The following is a 19,591-nucleotide window of genomic DNA, read 5'->3' on the forward strand; positions in this document are numbered from 1 at the left end:
GACCAGCAGTTCCTAAAGTTTTAAAGACTGGTGAGTAGGAGATCTGGGAAGCCAGGGAGCAGAGAGATCTCTGCATAGTGCGCACGGAAAGCGAGCCCCTACCCTGCCTGATCAAGGGACCAAGGACACAGCATTGGAACCTCTGTTTCTACCCTGCGAATTTGAGGCGCTGAACAGGGCTTGGCCCATCAGCTACCTGGACCAGTGGAGATTCAGGGACACAGACCAGATAAAAGGGAAAGGCAAGAACATATCACTGGCAACAAGATGGCAAGAGATCTGCCATCCGGACCAGCAGCTGGTAAAGGTTGAAAAACTGGTGAGTAGGAGATCTAAGCAGCCAGGGAGCAGAGAGATCTCTGCGGAGTGCACACAGAAAGCACACACCCCACCCCACCCTGCCCTGCCCTAACTGATCCAGGAACCAGGAGCACAACTTTGGAACATCTGTTCCCACCCAGCAACTCTGAGGCGTAGAACAGGGCTTGGCCCGTCTGCCAACTGGATCAGTGGAGATCCAGGGACACAGACCAGATATAAGGGAAAGGAGAGAACATATCACTGACAACAAAATGGCAAGAGGAAAGAGAAAGAGTATATCCCAAGGAAACCAAGACAACCTGGCAACACCAGAACCCAGCTCTCTCATAACAGCAAACATCGGAATTTCTAACACTCCAGAAAAGGAAGACACAGACCTGAAATCATACCTCAAGATGCTGATAGAGATACTTAAACAAGAACGGGAGGAAAAGCAATAATATTCAGAAGCTTTTAAGAGGAAACAAGAAAAACACTCAAAGAACTAAAAGAACTAGAGGAAAGCAGAACCAAAGAGATGAAGGAATGGAAGAGGGAATTTAACTAGAAATTGACAAAATAAAGAAAACACTAAAAGAGATAACCCTAGAGGTAGAACACCTAAAAAAGAAATCAGGAGTCACAGAAGCAAACATTTCCAATAGATTACAAGAGATGGAAGAGAGAATATCAGGGGCAGAAGACAACATTGTAAACATAGACAAAACAGCCAGAAAAGATGCAAAAAACAAAAAGCTCCTAACCCAAAATGTTCAGGAAATCCAGGACACAATGAGAAGACCGAACCTAAGGATAATAGGAATAGAAAAGGGAGAAGACTATCAACTAAGAGACACAGTAAATATCTTCAACAAAATTGTAGAAGAAAACTTCCCTACCCTAAAGAATGAGATGACCACGAGCATAAAAGAAGCCTTCAGAACTCTAAATAGGTTGAACCAGAAAAGAAATACCTCCCAACACGTAATAGTCAAAACACCAAGTGCCCAAAGCAAAGAAAGAATACTAAAAGCAGTAAGGGAAAAAGGTCAGGTAACATATAAAGTCAGGCCAATCAGAATCACACCCGATTTCTCAAAAGAGACTATGAAAGCTACAAGAGCCTGGACAGACCTCATGCACACCCTAAGAGAACACAAGTGCCAGGCCAAGCTGCTTATCCAACAAAACAATCAATAAAAATAGATGGAGAGATGAAGATATTTCAAGCCAAATTAAAATTTACACAATATCTGACCACAAACCCAGCACTACAACGAATTATAGGTGGAAAACCCAATACAATGAGGGAAAATACAGCCTAGTAAAAACAAGAAAACTCCTAAACAAGAAAACCAAAAAAGAAAAAGACACACACACAACTCAACCCACAAAGCAATAATAGCAGGAAACAGAAACAACTATTCCTTGATATCTATTAACATAAATGGACTCAACTCCCCAATAAAGATCCATAGGCTATCAGACTGGATACATAAACAAAATCCAGCCTTTTGCTGCATACAGGAAACTCATCTCAGAGACAAAGACAGAAACTATCTCAGAGTAAAAGAGTGGGAATAAAACTTCCAAGCAAACAGCTCCAAGAAGCAAGCTGGAGTGGATATTCTAATATGGAATAAAGTAAATTTCCAACCAAAAGTTATCAAAAAATAAGGAAGGACACTTTTTACTCATTACCGGGGAAATCTGTCAGGAGGAACTCTCAATCCTTAACATAAAAGCTCCAAATAAAAAAACACCCACATTCATAAAAGAAATTCTACGAAAGCTCAAAAAATACATTTCACCCCACACAATAATAGTGAGAGACTTTAATACCCCACTCTCACCAATGGACAGATCAGGGAAACAGAAACTGAAGAAGTATACTGTAAAACAAGCAGAGGTTATAAACCAACTGAAATTGATAGATAGCTACCGAATATATCATCCTAAAAAAAAAAAAAGAATATACCTTCTTCTCAGCACCTCAGGGTACCTTCTCGAAAATTTACCACATTATTGGACACAGAATGAACCTCAATTGATATAAGAAAATTGAAATACTCCCATGTATCTTCTCAGATCTCCATGGACTAGGGCTGGTCTTTAATAACAACAAAGACAACAAAAAGCCTACATACAAATGGAAACTAGAAAATGCTCTGTTACACCATAGCAGGGTCAAAGGAGAAATAAAGAAAGAAATAAAGGATTTTCTAGAATTCAATGAGAACTAAAATACAACATACCCAAACCTATGGGATGCAATGAAAGCAGTACTGTAAGGAAAACTCATAGCCCTAAGCATTTTCAAAAAGAAACTGGAGAGAGCATACATCAGCAACTTGACAGTACAGATAAAAGCAATAGAACGAAAGAGAGCAGATACACCCAAGTATAGTAGGCGACAAGAAATGATAAAAATTAGTGCAGAAATAGATCAAATAGAAACAAAAAGAACCATTGAAAAAAATCAACAAAACCAAGAGCTGGTTCTTTGAGACAATCAACAAGATTGATAAACCCCTAGCCAGACTAACTAGAGGGCAAAAAGACATTATACAAATTAACAAAATCAGAAAGAAAAGTGAATACATAACTTCTGAAACTGAGAAAATTCAAGAAATCATCAGATCCTACTTCAAAAACCTATAGTCCACAAAGTTGGAAAATCTGAAGGAAATGGACAAATTCCTAGGCAGATACAAGATCCGAAAGTTAAACCAGGACCAAATAAACTATCTAAATAATCCCATTACACTTAAAGAAATAGAAGTCATCAAAAGCCTCCCAACCAAAAAAAGGCCAAATCCAGATGGGTTCAGTGCAGAATTTTATCAGAAATTTATTACGGACATAACACCAATACTCTCCAAACTTTTCCACAAGTTAGAATCAGACGGAATACTACCTAACTCATTTTTTGAGGCTACAGTAACCCTTGTTCCTAAAGCACACAAAGACCCTACAAGGAAAGAGAACTTCAGACCAATCTTACTTATGAACATTGACGCAAAAATACTCAAGAAAATCCTTGCAAACTGAATTCAAGAACACATCAAAACAATCATTCAACATGACCAAGTAGGCTTCATCCCTGGGATGCAGGGATGGTTTAACATAAGGAAATCCATCAATGTAATCCACCATATAAACAAACTCAACAAAATCACATTGTCATCTCACTAGATGCTGAGAAAGCATTTGACAAAATTCAATACCCCTTCATGTGAAAAGGCCTGGAAAATACAGGAATCTAAGGTCCATACCTAAACATAATAAAAGCAATATACAGCAAACCAACAGCCAACATCAAACTTAACGGTGGGAAACTTGAAGCAATCCCACTAAAATCAGGGACTCGACAAGGGTGCCCAATCTCCCCCTATCTATTCAACATAGTACTGGAAGTCCTGGCAGGAGCAATTAGACAGCAAAAAGAGATCAAGGAGATACAAATCAGAAAGGAAGAGATAAAAACATCACTCTTTGCGATGACATGATAGTATACTTAAGTGACCCTAAAAACTCCACCAGAGAACTCCTACAGCTGATAAACAAGTTCAGCAAAGTGGCTGGATACAAAATCAACTCAAACAAATCAGTGGCCTTCCTATATTCAAATGATAAACATGTGGAAAAAGAAATTAGGGAAGAGGTACTCTTCACAATAGTCACAAAAACTATGAAATCCTTGGTGTGACTCTAACTAAGCAAGTGAAGGACCTGTATGACAAGAACTTCAAACCTCTAAAGAAGGATATCGAGGAAGATCTCAGTAAATGGAAAGATCTCTCATGCTCCTGGATTGGAAGAACCAACATTTTAAAAATGGCCATCCTGCAAAAGCATTCTACAGATTCAATGCAATCCCCATCAAAATTTCAACCCAGTTCTTCATTGAGTTGGAAAGATCAATGTGCAATTTCATATGTAATAACAAAAGACGTAGAATAGCGAAATCCATCCTCAACAACAAGAAAACATCTGCAGGAATCACTATCTCTGACCTCAAGCAATATTACAAGGCAATTGTGCTGAAAACTGCATGGTACTGGTATAGAAATAGGCATGTGGATCAATGGAATACAATAGAAGATCCAGAAATGAGCCCTCATGTATATGGCCACCTGATTTTTGACAAAGGAGCAGTAAACATTCAATGGAAAAAGGACAGCCTATTCAACAAATGGTGCTGGTCCAACTGGCACTCAGCATGCAAAAGAATGAAAATAGACCCTTTCTTATCTCCTTGTACAAAGCTCAAGTGTAAGTGGATCAAAGATCTCCACATTAAACCAGATACACTGAAATTATTAGATGAGAAAATAGGGAAAACCTTAGAAAACATAGGCACAGGAGAAAATTTTCTGAACAAAACACCAATGGCTCAAGCTCTAAGGTCAAAGATTAACAAATGGGACTTAATGAGATTGCAAAATTTCTGTAAGACTAAGGACATTGTCAAGAAAACAAAACGGCAACCAACAGAATGGGAAAAGATCTTTACCAACTCCACATCAGATAGAGGCCTAATATCCAAGGTATACAAAGACCTCAAAAAGCTAAACACCAGAGAATCAAACAACCCTATTAAAAAATGGGGTACAGAGCTAAACAAAACGTTCTCAATTGAGGAATATGGAATGGCCAAGAAACATCTGAGGAAGTGCTCGACATCCTTAGCCATCAGGGAAATGCAAATCAAAACAACCCTGAGATTCCACCTCACACCAGTCAGATTGGCCAAGATCCAAAACTCAGATGACAGCAGATGCTGGCAAGGCTGCGGAGAAAGAGGAACACTTCACTGTTGGTGGGGTTGCAAGCTAATACAACCACTCTGGAAATCTGTCTGGCGATACCTCAGAAAATTGGATATAGTACTACCTGAAGACCCAGCTATTCCACTTCTGGGCATATACCCCAGAGACACTTTAACACACAACAAAGATATATGCACCACAATGTTCATAGCGGCTCCATTTATAATAGCCAGAAGCTGGAAGGAACCCAGATGTCCTTCAGAAGATGAATGGATACAAAAATTGTGGTACATATACACAATGGAATACTACTCAGCCACCAGAAACAATGACTTAACCAAATTCTTAAGAAAATGGCTGCATCTAGAGAATATCATCCTGAGTTAGATAACCCAGTCACAAAAGAAAAGACATAATATGCAGTCACTGATAGTGAGATGCTTACCCCAGAGGCTCGCACTGCCCCAGAAACAACTCACAGACTGTTTGAAGTCCAAGAAAAAAACAAAACAAAACAAAACAAAACAAAAGTTTCCCTCAATCCTTACCCACCAAGGACACATTGACAAATTCCGGGTTACACCCTGTATTACATGTAATGTCTGCTCATTGTAAAAAAAAAAAAATTTACACACCAAGAAAACTTTGACTATTTCCAGGTTACATCTTGTTTTACATGTACTTTATGCTTGTTGTAACTAATAAGATCTTAATCACACTATCAAACCTTTAAAAATAAAACCAAATACTGACAAAAATGTATTGTATACTTTTATGCAAAAAATGCTTAAAATCTGTACATTTATGTTTGTTTTTTTAAAATAAAGTTGTAAAAAAAAGATAGAAAGGAAAGAAAAAGAATTCATTAACTATCTTGAATACAAAGATGGAAAAAATGATTTTCAAAGCAAATGGTCTCAAGTCAAAAAGATTGAGTAGCCATCTTAATTTCCAATAAAATAGACTTTCATCCAGAAGTTATCTAGCATGATGTGTAAGGACACTTTTTATTATTCAAAAAAAAAATTACCAAGAGAAAGTCTCAGTTCTGAACATCTATGCCCCAAATGCAAGTACACCCACATTCAAAAAGAAACTAAAGCTCAAAACACACATTGAACCTACACACAGTAATAGTGGGATATTGGGCAGAAAGGCAGTGTTGTGGTCACCAACAGTTGAGTTTAGTCGAAGCCCCAAGGATGATTATGCAAGTAATCCTGAACCAAAATGGTAAGTGCTACAATTATTTCAATGTTCTTGTATCTTTTAAGGCCTGTTTTGTGACTGGGTATACGTTTAGTTTTGGAGAAGAAACACGAGGTGCTGAGAAGTAAGTATATTCTTTTGGTTGGGGTGTTGAAGTCTTCCCCCATTATTGTGTGTATGCTTTGCTTTAGTAAACTTTTTTTTAATGAATATGGATGCCCTTTCATTTAGAGTAAGATGTTCAGAATTGAGGGATCATCTTGATTAATTTTTACCTTTGATTTTAGTGGAATTGCTTTGAGTTTCTCTTAATTTAATCTGACATTTGGTATAGAATTACAGTAAATTGTCTTTATTATGCTGATGCTTAATCCTTGTTTGCCTAGTCTCTCCAAGTCTTTTATCATGAAGGACTGTTGGTTATTGTCAAAAGATTTTTCAACATGTAATGAGATTGATATTCTGTTTTTTTTAATTTCAGTTTTTAATTTAATTTCAAATTTTTAGTTTGTTTATATGATGTCTTACATTGATTCATTTTCATATGTTGAGCCATCCTTGCATCTCTAGGATGAAGCCTACTTGGTTATGGTGGATGATTTTTTTTTTTTGATGTATTCTTAGATTTTGTTTGTGACTCTGTAATTGGGTATTCTAGCATGTACGTTAATAAGGGAATTTTTTTTTCTGCAGTTCTTTTTATTTCTTGAATCTTTGTGTGGTTTACATATCAGCATAAAGTTGTATCATAAAATAGTTTGGTAATGTTCTTTCTGTTTCTACTTTGTGGAATAATTTGGAAAGTATTGTTATTAGCTATTTTGAAGGGTAGTAGAATTCTCAACCAAAACTTTCTAGACTTGGGCTTTATTTATTTATTTTTAAAAATTCTTAAAAGTTAAAAAAGTTGATCTTTAAATTTTAACTTTGGTAAGAGGTAACTACTAAGAAAATTATTCATTTGTTTATGTTTTCTAATTTTGTGTAGAGTATAAATTTTTAAAGTATGACCTCATTATCCTCTAGATTTCTTTACTGTCTGTTGTTATTCTCCCCCTTTAGTTTCTGATTTTGTTAATTTGGATATCCTCTTTCCATTTTAAGTTGCTTTTGAGAAGGGATTGTCTGTCTTGTTGATTAAAAAAAAACACAACTCTGTTTCATTGTTCAAAAAAAAAATGGTAAGTGCTTTCTGAACTCATGGACTGTGAGTCCACTCTGCCTGAATGTACCACAATGGAGCAGCATACTAAGTCCTGCCTCCACAGGAAAACACAATATCTAAAAATTATGGAAAATGAATTTCTCAAATCAAAAAATGAGGCAAAAAAAACCCAGAATAGAGAAAACAATTCACAACAATAATAGAATGGCTCAGGGAATAACAATCCTTAACTTCAATTTCTACTACAGAGCAATAGTGGTAAAAACTGCATGGTATTGGTACAGAGATACACAGGTTGTTCAATGAATAGAATTGATGTCCCAAATATAAAGCTACATATTTAAATATACTTGATCTTTGATAAAGCAGCCGAAGTATTCAATGGAAAAATGAAAGCATCTTCAATAAATGGTGCTGGACTAACGGGTTGAGTGTATGTTTAAAAAATTAAAATATACCCATATTTGTCACCTTTCACAAAGCTCAAGTTCAAGTAGATCAAGGACCTCATCATAAATTAAATATTGATGCATAAATTGAATGCAATAGAAGAAAAATTGGGAAGGGGCCTTGAACTCAATGGCACAGGGGGTTATTTCCTAAACAGAACTGCAATGGCTCACACTCTAAAAACAAGAATTTATAAAGGGGACCTCTTGAATCTGGAAAGTTTCTGTAAGGTAAAGGACATAGTCAAAAAGATAAATTGGGAATCTACAGATTGTAAAAAATAAATTCTCACTAACCACACATCAGATAGAGGGCTGATAACCAAAATATATAAAGAATACAAAAAGCTAACTACCAAAATACCATACAACGCAATGAAAAAATATAGTATAGAACTAAACAAAAAATTCTCAACTGAGGTACCTCGAATGCCTCAGAAGCACCTAAAGAAATGTTCAAAGTCCTTAGTGATCAGAGAAATGTGAAGCAAAAGTACCCTAAGACTCCACCTCACAACAATCAGAATGGCTAAGATCAAAACCTCAGGTGACAACACATGTTGGTAAGGATTTGGAGAAAGAGAAACACTCTTCCATTGTTGATCGGATTATAAATTGGTAGAATCACTTTGGAAATCAATCTGGAGGTTCCTCAGAAAACTGAAATACATCTACCAAAAATCCCAAAAATAATGCTCTTAGAAATATACTCTAAAGATCTCCCACCATAATACAGTGGCACGGATTTCCCTATGTTCATAGCTGCCTCATTTGTGATAGCCAGAAGCTGGAAACAACCCAGATTTCGCCAACAAAAAATAGATACAGAAAATGTAGCTCATTTCCATACTACTTAGCCTTAAAAATGAGCATATCATGAGTTTTGCAAGCAAATGGATAGAACTAGAAAATATCATCCTGGGTGAGGTAACTCATTCAAAAACCTATGCATGGTATGTACTCATTAATATGTAAATATTAGCTTTAAAAAGGTACAGACTACATAATACACAGTCTACAGAACTCAAATAGGTCAACAAGCTGAAGAGCCCAAGTGAGGATGCCACAGACCCACTTGGGAGAGAGAAGAAAAAAATCATAAGGGGGAAGGAAGGAGGGGACCTAGGATTAAAGAGGGATAAGACAGGGGCAGGGAGGGAAACACAACCTGTTTCTGGGTAGGAAAAAGTGACTGAAACCCTGGGGGTCAACAGAAAGAATGGTAACAGGCAACCTGGGGAGGTAGGAGGTTGGCAGGACCCTTGAAAATGTACCTGAGATGTGGGAGATGAGATACCCTTAGGACTCAAAGTGGGGAGAGATCATAGATGAAATAACCTACAGTGCAAAGAGGAAATTTGTAGAGCCCACATCCAGCAGAAACACATGACATCAAGTGAGGGATGAGGTTGCTATCTTACAGTCAAAATTCTGACCCATATTTGTTCCTGTCTGAAAGAACTGAAGAGCTAGAAATGGAGAATATAAATAAATACATATTTATCAGAGGACTCTTAGGTCTGGGTTCAGTCTAAGAAGATGCACCTAACCCTCAAGAGGCTGGGAACCCCAGGAAAAAGGTCCAGTGAAAAGTCCAAAAAGGGATCCAGCTCAAGGCGAGACCCCAAGCCCTGACACCATTACTGAGGCTATGAAGCATTCACAAAAACGGACCTGACTTCAGAATGACACAAAAAGCAGCTGAAAGAGTCAGATGCAGGTCAGATGCAGGTCAGATGCAGGTAACATGCAGATTTTTGCAACCAACCAACCAATAGAAGCTGCTAATCCCTGTGGTTGAATTAGAAAAGGCTGGAAGAAATTGAGTAGGAGGGTGAGCCTGTAAGAGGACCAGCAGTTGCAATTAATCTGTCCCCTCAGATTTCTCAGAACCGACCAGATAGGATACACCAGCTGATATGAGGCCCCCAATACATATTTATCAGAGGACTCTTAGGTCTGGGTTCAGTCTAAGAAGATGCACCTAACCCTCAAGAGACTGGGAACCCCAGGGAGTTCTGGTGAGGTAGGGCAGGGACATCCTTGTGGAGAAAGGTAGTAAGGCAGAAAGAGGTATGAGATGTAGAACAGTATAAGGACGGGCATGATATCTTGAGTGTAAAAGTAAAATTTAAAAATTAAATACAGAGTCCTTTAAAACATTATATATACAGTAGAATTAAAAAAAAACCCAATGCTTCTTTTTATCTTGATTTTGTTTGTTGTCAACAATGAAGAATATTCAGATTAACATGGAGGCAAAATACTGTTTTCTCTAAACTTATAGGAAGTGTTATAAAATGGGAAGAGGGAATTATAGTTAAAGATTTTGCTAAGACCCATATTGATGAGAAGTGAATAATATTGGACTTAATTAAAACTGCACTTAGGATTCAGATGTGATGGATTTAGAGACCTTGTTGAATGCCTTCCTTGTTTCCTGAAATAGCAAACATTTTGGTTCTGCTGTGTTGAACATGCAACTTGCCTTCCCAAAGAAGGGAAACTCAGTAAGACATGAATTCTATTCTACATTGGTGGGGGAAAGAGAGTAGAAATTATTAAATTTCTTTTCTGATATACGTTTTATTCCTTCTCAGGCTATGTTAATAACCACTCTCAAAGGAAAAAGAGATCTCCATTGTATTCTCACTGGTTTACAAAATATTCTCAAATCATGGCTAGCAGTAGATCTCTAACACAAAATAAATTTGATAGTACTGTTGGTACTGTTGGATCTGGTCTTCTAAGCCTTTTTTAGGTATTATTTTTAAACCTTAAAGGTATTTTGCTAACATATTATGACTTCTGTTATTGTTTTTATGGGATTTCTCTGTGTCTTTCAGTGTCTCGGTGATTGTTTTGTGCTTATTTGTTGTTTTTCCTGCTCTTTGGTGTTATTATTTTGCCATTATCACTCAGATTCTTGTTTATTTTCAAATGACAGACAGCATGAAGCAATTTGGGCTAGTGTGGGTTGGAAAATGGGAACTATCTTGGAAGAGAGGCTCTAGAGAAAATCATAATTAAAGTACATTGAATGAAAAATATTTTCAATTAAGAAAATGTTTGCTGTCACAGATGAATTCAAATTCACTTTTGTCTGATATCTCTCATGGAAAACTTCCAAACTTGGACCATATTTGTAATCTCTTTGTGTGCAGTAGAACTCTATGCTAATTGTTTGGTTATGTGGATCCACTATTACATTGTAATACGCTGATGATCTTTCAAGGAACCATAATGGTGACTCAGCGTTCAGGTCTGCTCTGGATCTGACATATCATCTATATCTAATAAATTAGTTGTGTCCATGAGTTTCCAAATATTACACTAATTATCATAACATGTTTCTGTACTTATATTGAAGCTCTAGCATTTATAACAGATGCACAGTTGACATCTCTGAATCCCTACTGAGCATCATCTTTTCATCTCCTTATTATGAGTTTAACTAATCTGAAAATAAATGTTTACAGTGCATATGAGTCTCATTTTGAGAATCTTTGGAATGTCATTGCAACTTATGGAAATAAAAAAACATAAAAATCATATTGTAGAGGAAGTCTCCAAATTTAACCCATTTGAAAGGAAGTAGAATGTGATGCACATCCTAGAGAAGGCAAATGAGCTAGTTTGCAGAAAGCCTTCTTTCAACCCTGATTTTCTGACATATTATATAATGTAATCAGATTTATGATTTTTAGAAAGAGTGACACTCTTATAACTCTTATAAGAAACATTACCTCTTTACCATAGAGACTGTAACCTATATACAATTACACCATAAAGTACACCTGCTGATCCCTATCTCCATAATGACAATTCTCTTTCTCTGTTTTTTAGCAGTGTGGTCTTCAGTATTCAATTGCTGTTTCTTCATTATAATGTACAAGAACTACATATGGATTAATATTTCTCTGCATGAGAATAAATGCCTTCCTTTTTTGAGAGCTCTGTTATTTGATCCATATATTATTTTAAGTTGTATGCTTAGTTGAAATGTATTTTAAAATGTTTATATTGTCAAATATTTATTTTATTTTCATACTGGTAAAAGATCATGCCAGTACAATAAGTGTTTTCTTAAATAGTTGAAGATTAATGATGCTATTCGGAATGTGCTCAATGTTGGTTTGTTATAAAGGACATTCATTGAAACATCTAATCTGTTGTTGATGGAGTGAGTTTATTTTACCATTTTGGGGGTGATATGAGTAGAATCAAGGTTTTTATTCATGTTGATTTAAAACACTGAAATATACACTAATCCCTAAATCTTGATGGCTAGTGATAGGGATAAAGTCATTAACATGCATATAATTTTTTCTGAATTTTGTAGCAATTACTGAGAAACTTGAAGAATGTGTGATGTAATTGTGTTACTTTATAAATTCTCATACTGCCATTTCATTTGCCTCATATATTTTTATACCACATTTTAGATGCTTACATATTAAAATTTTTATGCATTTTTTCATTTCTAAAGAATGCATGAGAATCTTCAAACTTTCCTCACTATAAACTTCAGCTCCCTCTGTAGTTACTGACTGTTCTCCCATTATAAAATCTGTTTTGATATCAATATTTCTAGGCCAGAATTTAATGATTAGCATGGTTCAGTTCTGTCTATCCTTTTACTTTTAATATGTCTTCATCTTTATACTGGGTTTTTATAAACATTATGTAATTAGGTCTTGATCTTTATTTTCCCATTCTTATATTCACATATTATTGGCATAATCAGACTTTTATGTTTACAGTGCTGCCTGGCTCTAATGTTTATCATATTTATAAAAGCTACTGGATGTAATTTTTCTTTTATTATCTTATACTCATTTCTTGCTTGAACAGTTTAAGAAACTATTTAATATGATTCAATTTTCTTCTCTTCTTGAGATGTTAATTATGTATTTTAATCATCATTACAACCACTACATAGTGTAATACCATAAAGTTACAACCAACTAGTTCTTTTACACAGCACACTATCTCTGTGTGTACCTTACGATCATTTTACCAAAGAGTACCCCAAGTAAACTGCTTACTCCTTGTAATTGTTACAGTTCAGCTCAACACTACATCCTAATATGTCTCAATACAATCTCAAATTTAAGACTTGATCACACTGTTATTGTCTAGAATAGCTAAGAATTTAAATAGAGGGAATTAACTCAGTACTCTGGTTTTCTCTTGCCAGTATTCACTATTTACATTTATTCATTTGTTTGTTTGCCTGTGAATTTGATCTATATTGTTTATCATTTTCTCATTTGAGGATGTTTCATGAACTATTGATGCCCTTTTGCTGTATAATAGTGTGAATAAGAGCATCCTAGGATAATAAAGCTTTTCCTTAAGGTACCCTTCACAATCGTCACAAAAACTATGAAATACCTTGGTGTGACTCTAACTAAGCAAATGAAGGACCTGTATGACAAGAACTTCAAACCTCTAAAGAAAAAAATTGAGGAGGATCTCAGAAAATGGAAAGAACTCCCATGCTCATGGATTGGAAAAATCAACATCTTAAAAATGGCCATACTACCAAAAGCAATCTACAGATTCAATGCAATCCCCATTAAAATCCCAACCCAGTTCTTCATGGATCTGGAAAGATCAATGTGCAATTTCATATGGAATAACAAAAGACCTAGAATACCTAAATCCATTCTCAACAACAAAAAAACATCTGCAGGAATCACTATCCCTGACCTCAAGCTATATTACAAGGCAATTGTGCTGAAAACTGCAAGGTACTGGTACAGAAATAGGCATGTGGATCAATGGAATAGAAAAGAAGATCCAGAAATGAGCCCTCATGTATATGGCCACCTGATTTTTGACAAAGGAGCAGTAAACATTCAATGGAAAAAGGACAGCCTATTCAACAAATGGTGCTGGTCTAACTGGCACTCAGCATGCAAAAGAATGTAAATAGACCCTTTCTTATCTCCTTGTACAAAGCTCAAGTGTAAGTGGATCAAAGATCTCCACATTAAAACAGATACACTGGAACTATTAGATGAGAAAGTAGGGAAAACCTTAGAACACATAGGCACAGAAGAAAATTTCTTGAACAAAACACCAATGGCTCAAGCTCTAAGGTCAAAGATTAACAAATGGGACTTAATGAGATTGCAAAGTTTCTGTAAGGCCAAGGACATCTTCAAGAAAACAAAACAGCAACCAACAGAATGAGAAAAGATCTTTACCAACACCACATCAGATAGAGGCCTAATATCCAAGGTGTACAAGGAACTCAAAAAGCTAGACACCAGAGAATCAAATAACCCTACTAAAAAATGGGGTACAGAGCTAAACAAAACGTTTTCAGTTGAGGAACACCGAATGGCCGAAAAAAGATCTGAGGAAGTGCTCCACATTCTTAGTCATCAGGAAAATGCAAATCAAAACAACCCTGAGATTCTACCTCACACCTGTCAGATTGGCCAAGATCCAAAACTCAGATGACAGCAGATGCTGGAGAGTCTGTGGAGAAAGAGGAACACTTCTCCACTGTTGGTGGGGTTGCAAGCTAACACAACCACTCTGGAAATCTGTCTGGCGATACCTCAGAAAATTGGATATAGTACTACCTGAAGACCCAGCTATTCCACTTCTGGGTATATACCCCAGAGACACTTTAATCCACAACAAAGATATATGCACCAAAATGTTCATAGCGGCTCCATTTATAATAGCCAGAAGCTGGAAGGAACCCAGATGTCCTTCAAAAGATGAATGGATACAAAAATTGTGGTACATATACACAATGAAATACTACTCAGCCACCAGAAACAATGACTTAACCAAATTCTTAAGAAAATGGCTGCATCTAGAGAATATCATCCTGAGTGAGATAACCCAGTCACAAAAGAACAGACATAATATGCAGTCACTGATAGTGGGATGCTAACCCCAGAGGCTTGCACTCCCCCAGAAACAACTCACAGACTGTATGAAGTCCAAGAAATAAAGAAAACAAAACAAAACAAAACAAAAATATTTACAAAACAAGACAACTTTAACTCTTTCCATGTTGCATTTTGTTTTACATGTACTTTAGCTCATTGTAACTATTAAGTTTTCAAGGCATACAATCAAACCTTGAAAAAAATCAAGTACTGACTAAAAAATATATTCACATGGATTTATGTCAAAATTATTTTAATATCTGAAAAAACAGTACTGACAAAAATGTATAATTTTAAGCAAAAAATGTTTAAAATCTGTACATTTATCTTTGTTTTGTAAAATAAAGTTGAAAAAAAATAAAATAAAGCTTTTCCTTTACTGTGAATGATTCATTCTACTCTTTATTTGACATAATTTTAGTTCTTGCTTTATGGATCAGTGCTTATTGTTTGATTTTTCTTAGAAGTTTCCATTACTTCTTCCCTTAATATGACAACCTGGTTATTCATAGCTTATTCATAAGTTTATGTTGTTGCTTTGGCATTTAACATTACTCTAGTTCTTGTCCAATGAACATCCTAATTAACATATTTAATATCTGCTGTAATGATTTTTATTGTGAATTTTCTCTACTTCTTTTGCTTGTTCTTTTAGTTTTCTGACTTTATTTGTGTCACATTTTGAAGTTGATCTATACTGCTTAGAAATCTTCTGTCTATTCTTCCTGCCTTACAGTATTAACTTTTTTTAATTTAAACATATTACACAGAACAAATCTCAGTCATTGATGCTTTTGCTATGTATGCCGTGTCCACAGAGATCCTGGCAAATGTGTCCTTTATTTATATTACAGTGGGCTTAATTCTAACACTACTGTTCTTCATTCTCTATAGAAATTCCTCTCTGCTTAGGTAAGATATTTGTTCTTACATGTTGCCTATTTTTCCCAGTCTAGCATTTAATATATCTATAATATTAACTTAAATTACTTTTCTGATAGGCATTTTTATTCCTCATCATATTATGTTTGGCATTCATTTATGCTTGTGGCATAATGTTTTTTGTTGTATATGTTCCATAATAAATTTGGCAAATTAACACTGTGGCAAGAAGATTTTTTTTAGGTAAGCTTTTCAGTCTAATCTAAGTAATATTTGGGCTGTAATCAATGTTAACATTGATTATAAGCATTAGAAGTCTATTCTCATGCTTTTTTCTTCTTCTTCTTCTTTTTCATTTTCTTCCCCTTATTACCATGGAAGATGTTAACACCAATGCTCTAAGGTCAAAGATTGACAGATGAGACTTAATAAGATTGCAAAATTTCTGTAAGGCTAAAGACACTGTCAAGAAAACAAAACAGCAGCCAATAGAAAAGAGAAGATCTTTAACAAACCCACCTTAGATAGAGGCCTAATATCCAAGATATACAAAGAACTCAAGAAGCTAGACAACAGTGAATCAAACAACCCTATTAAAAATGGGGTACAGAGCTAAACAAAAAGTTCTTAATTGAGGAATATCGAATGGCTGAGAAGCATCTAAGAAGTGCTCGACATCATTAGCCATCAGGGAAGTGCAAATCAAAACAACCCTGAGATTCAACTTCACACCAACCATAATGGCTAAGATCAAAAATTCAGATAACAGCAGATGGTGGCAAGGATGTGGAAACGGAGGAACACTTCTCCACTGTTGGTGGGGTTGTAAACTGGTACAACCACTATGGAAATAAGTCTGGCGATTCCTCAGAAAATTGGACATAATACTACCTGAAGACTCAGTAATTCCACTTCTGGGCATTTACCCCAGAGACACTCCAACATACAACAAAGACACATTCACCAAAATGTTCATAGCAGCTCTATTTATAATAGCCAGAAGCTGGAAATAACCCAGATGTCCTTCATTAGAAGAATGGATACAATAATTGTGGTACATTTACACAATGGAGTACTACTCAGCTATCAGAAACAACGACTTATGAAATTGTTTAAAAAAAATGGATGCATCTAGAGAATATCATCCCGAGTGAGATAACCCAGTCACAAAAAAAACAGACATAATAATAAGTCACTGATAAATAGATACTAACCCCAGAAAGCTCTGAGCACCCCAAAAACAACTCACAGACTGTGTGAAGTTCAAGAAAAGGGAAACAAAGAAAATAAAAGAAAAACCATTATGCTTACTCTTTACACAACAAGAAAACAAATTCCAGGTTACATCCTGTTTCACATGTACTTTATACTCATTGTAACTAGTAAGATCTTAATGCACACTATCAAACCTTAAAAAAAAGCCAAGCAAAGACAAAAATGTATTCGTATACTTATATGCAAAATATTTTTAATTTGTACATTTATCTTTATCGTTTAAAATGATGTTTTTCAATATAAATAAATAAATAAATAAATAAATAAATAAATAAATAAGCAGTAGGGGTGGAAGCAAATAAATTAACCACAGCTGGAAAATACTGATTTGAGGAAACATAATGTACATTAGTAAACATATTTTTATTTCAAAACCATGTTATATTTTAGAGTGACACTTGTTAAAGAGACAGGAGAATCTGTACTCTATATGATTTTTTTATTGGTAAATTAACATTTGTTCCCTGGTTAAAAGGACAGAGGACCATATCAGGGGTTCTCAACTAGGGAATCCTTTGGAGTAGTTCATAACACCAAATTACAAGTTGGCCATTTGTACACTTAACAGAGTAGAGCTGAGATTTAGCAATAGCATGCACAGTGAACTTATTCAAACTCAGCTTTGCTCTGGGAACAATGTCTCTCTCTCTCTCTCTCTCTCTCTCTCTCTCTCTCTGTGTGTGTGTGTGTGTGTGTGTTTGTATGTATGTGTGTGTATGTGTGTGTGTGTGTGTGTTTGTGTCACTTGTGGAGTGAAGGTGTGTCAAATTGGAGTCTTTTGTTGTTGTTGTCAGGTCAAGACATTACTTGTATAGTTATGAGATAATAGTAAGAATTACAGTGTTTCAAGATGCCTGGTAGTATATACTGATTTAAGATATAAAATTTTCCCCCTATGTTTTATTGTTTTCATATTTTTTCATTTAAAACTTATTTGTATTTGCTGCTTAAAATAGTGTGCATATATGTGTGCATGTACGTGTGTATGTGTGTGTAATTGCTATCTGTATTTCTTGAAAAGAATATTTGTTCTTTCCATGATCATATATTCTACTGTAATAGAAAGTTTTGCTTGCTATTTCATACTTTTAAGTTGTTGATAGATTATTTGATAGTCCACGCCTTCAACTTGTTCTCTAGATTTTGTCTTTAGTTTTTTAAGTGCTACCATTTAAAGGGTCTATTTGTTCAAAATTATTGATCATTTTTAATTTTCTAGCCAGTTTATATATTCTGATGAACAGTTTTAAAATAATTGTGATCTTAATCTTTACTTTTTATTCTTGGCTCAAGATACTAGATTGAAGACAAAATGCTTTAATTTCTATCAGTAATAATGCATGTTAGTTCTGTGGATTCATATTTTCTCAGAAGTATACAGTATCCTAATTATATCACATAAAATTCCATTCTCTGAAATTATTTAAAAGTCACCATTGTAAAAAAATAAGTTAGCTAAAATATCTATTCTATAAGTAAACTGTAGGTATTCTAAAATTAAATCTGTTTTGTTTTACAGAGTTATCAAACTAAACCTGAAATCATAATGAACAATTCAGGGCTTTACCTAAGCTGTCCTATCATTTTTCTCAGGAATCTTATTGAATATCCATTTGATTCTGTTATTTTTTTTCTCCAAATATTTTCTGTACAGTTGTATGCTAATATCTCTCTCACATTTCCCACAGTTCTCTGCTCATCACTGACAATATGCACCTCAATAATTCTTCAGAGAACATCAACTCATCTGCTTAATGACAGGCACTGGACACTCAATCTTCCTTCTCCATTTGTCAAGAAAGGTGCTCATGACTTTGAAAAAAATGTAAATCATTACTTGGCTCTCATAAATTTTACTTCAAAAGTGCCACAGATAATAACCGTTGTGTGTGTGTGTGTGTGTATGTGTGTGTGTGTGTGTGTGTTTGTGTGTGTGTTTCCTATAATTAAAAAAACACTGCGTTCTGGTATGTCTACATATTTTCTTAAATTTTAGTTATACTGAACCTATGAAGTTTCACAATTATTGTGTTTAAAAATTTATTTGGAAATTATCATACCATATATTTTTATCTAATCTTTACATCATTTTGATTCTTTACCCTAATGACAATCTCAGGGTCAGGGGCATGCAATACAGGCACGCTAACAAATTCTATACAACCTGAAGAAAGGTTTAGATTATTTAACTCCTTTGTTATTTTTCATTGATTTTAAAAGAATCTGTTTCAACTTAAGAAATATGCACTTGGACTTTCATGGAAAATGTGTGCTTTTAAACAAGTGCACATGAGTGCTTTCCACCATTCCATTTCTCCCACTATCTTCTTTTATTTAGAATATAGATTGACTGTTAAAATAATCAAACATTCCCAATATCATCTTCATTAAGCTTTTATAAAGAAACTCACACCACGTAACAGAAAAAAAAAAGAAAAAAATGAACAAAAATGAAGTTTCTGGGCTGTACATATATTATAATACCCAGAAATATTTCAAGAAGGTGCCTTGTTTTTTTTAAACCACTTTATTTTACAAAACAAATGTAAAGATTTTAAAAATTTTTTGCTTAAAATTATACATTTTTGTCAGTACTGTTTTTTCAGATATTAAAATAATTTT

The sequence above is a fragment of the Micromys minutus genome, assembly GCF_963924665.1.
Source record: "Micromys minutus genome assembly, chromosome: 15".
NCBI classification, from domain to species: Eukaryota; Metazoa; Chordata; class Mammalia; order Rodentia; family Muridae; genus Micromys; species Micromys minutus.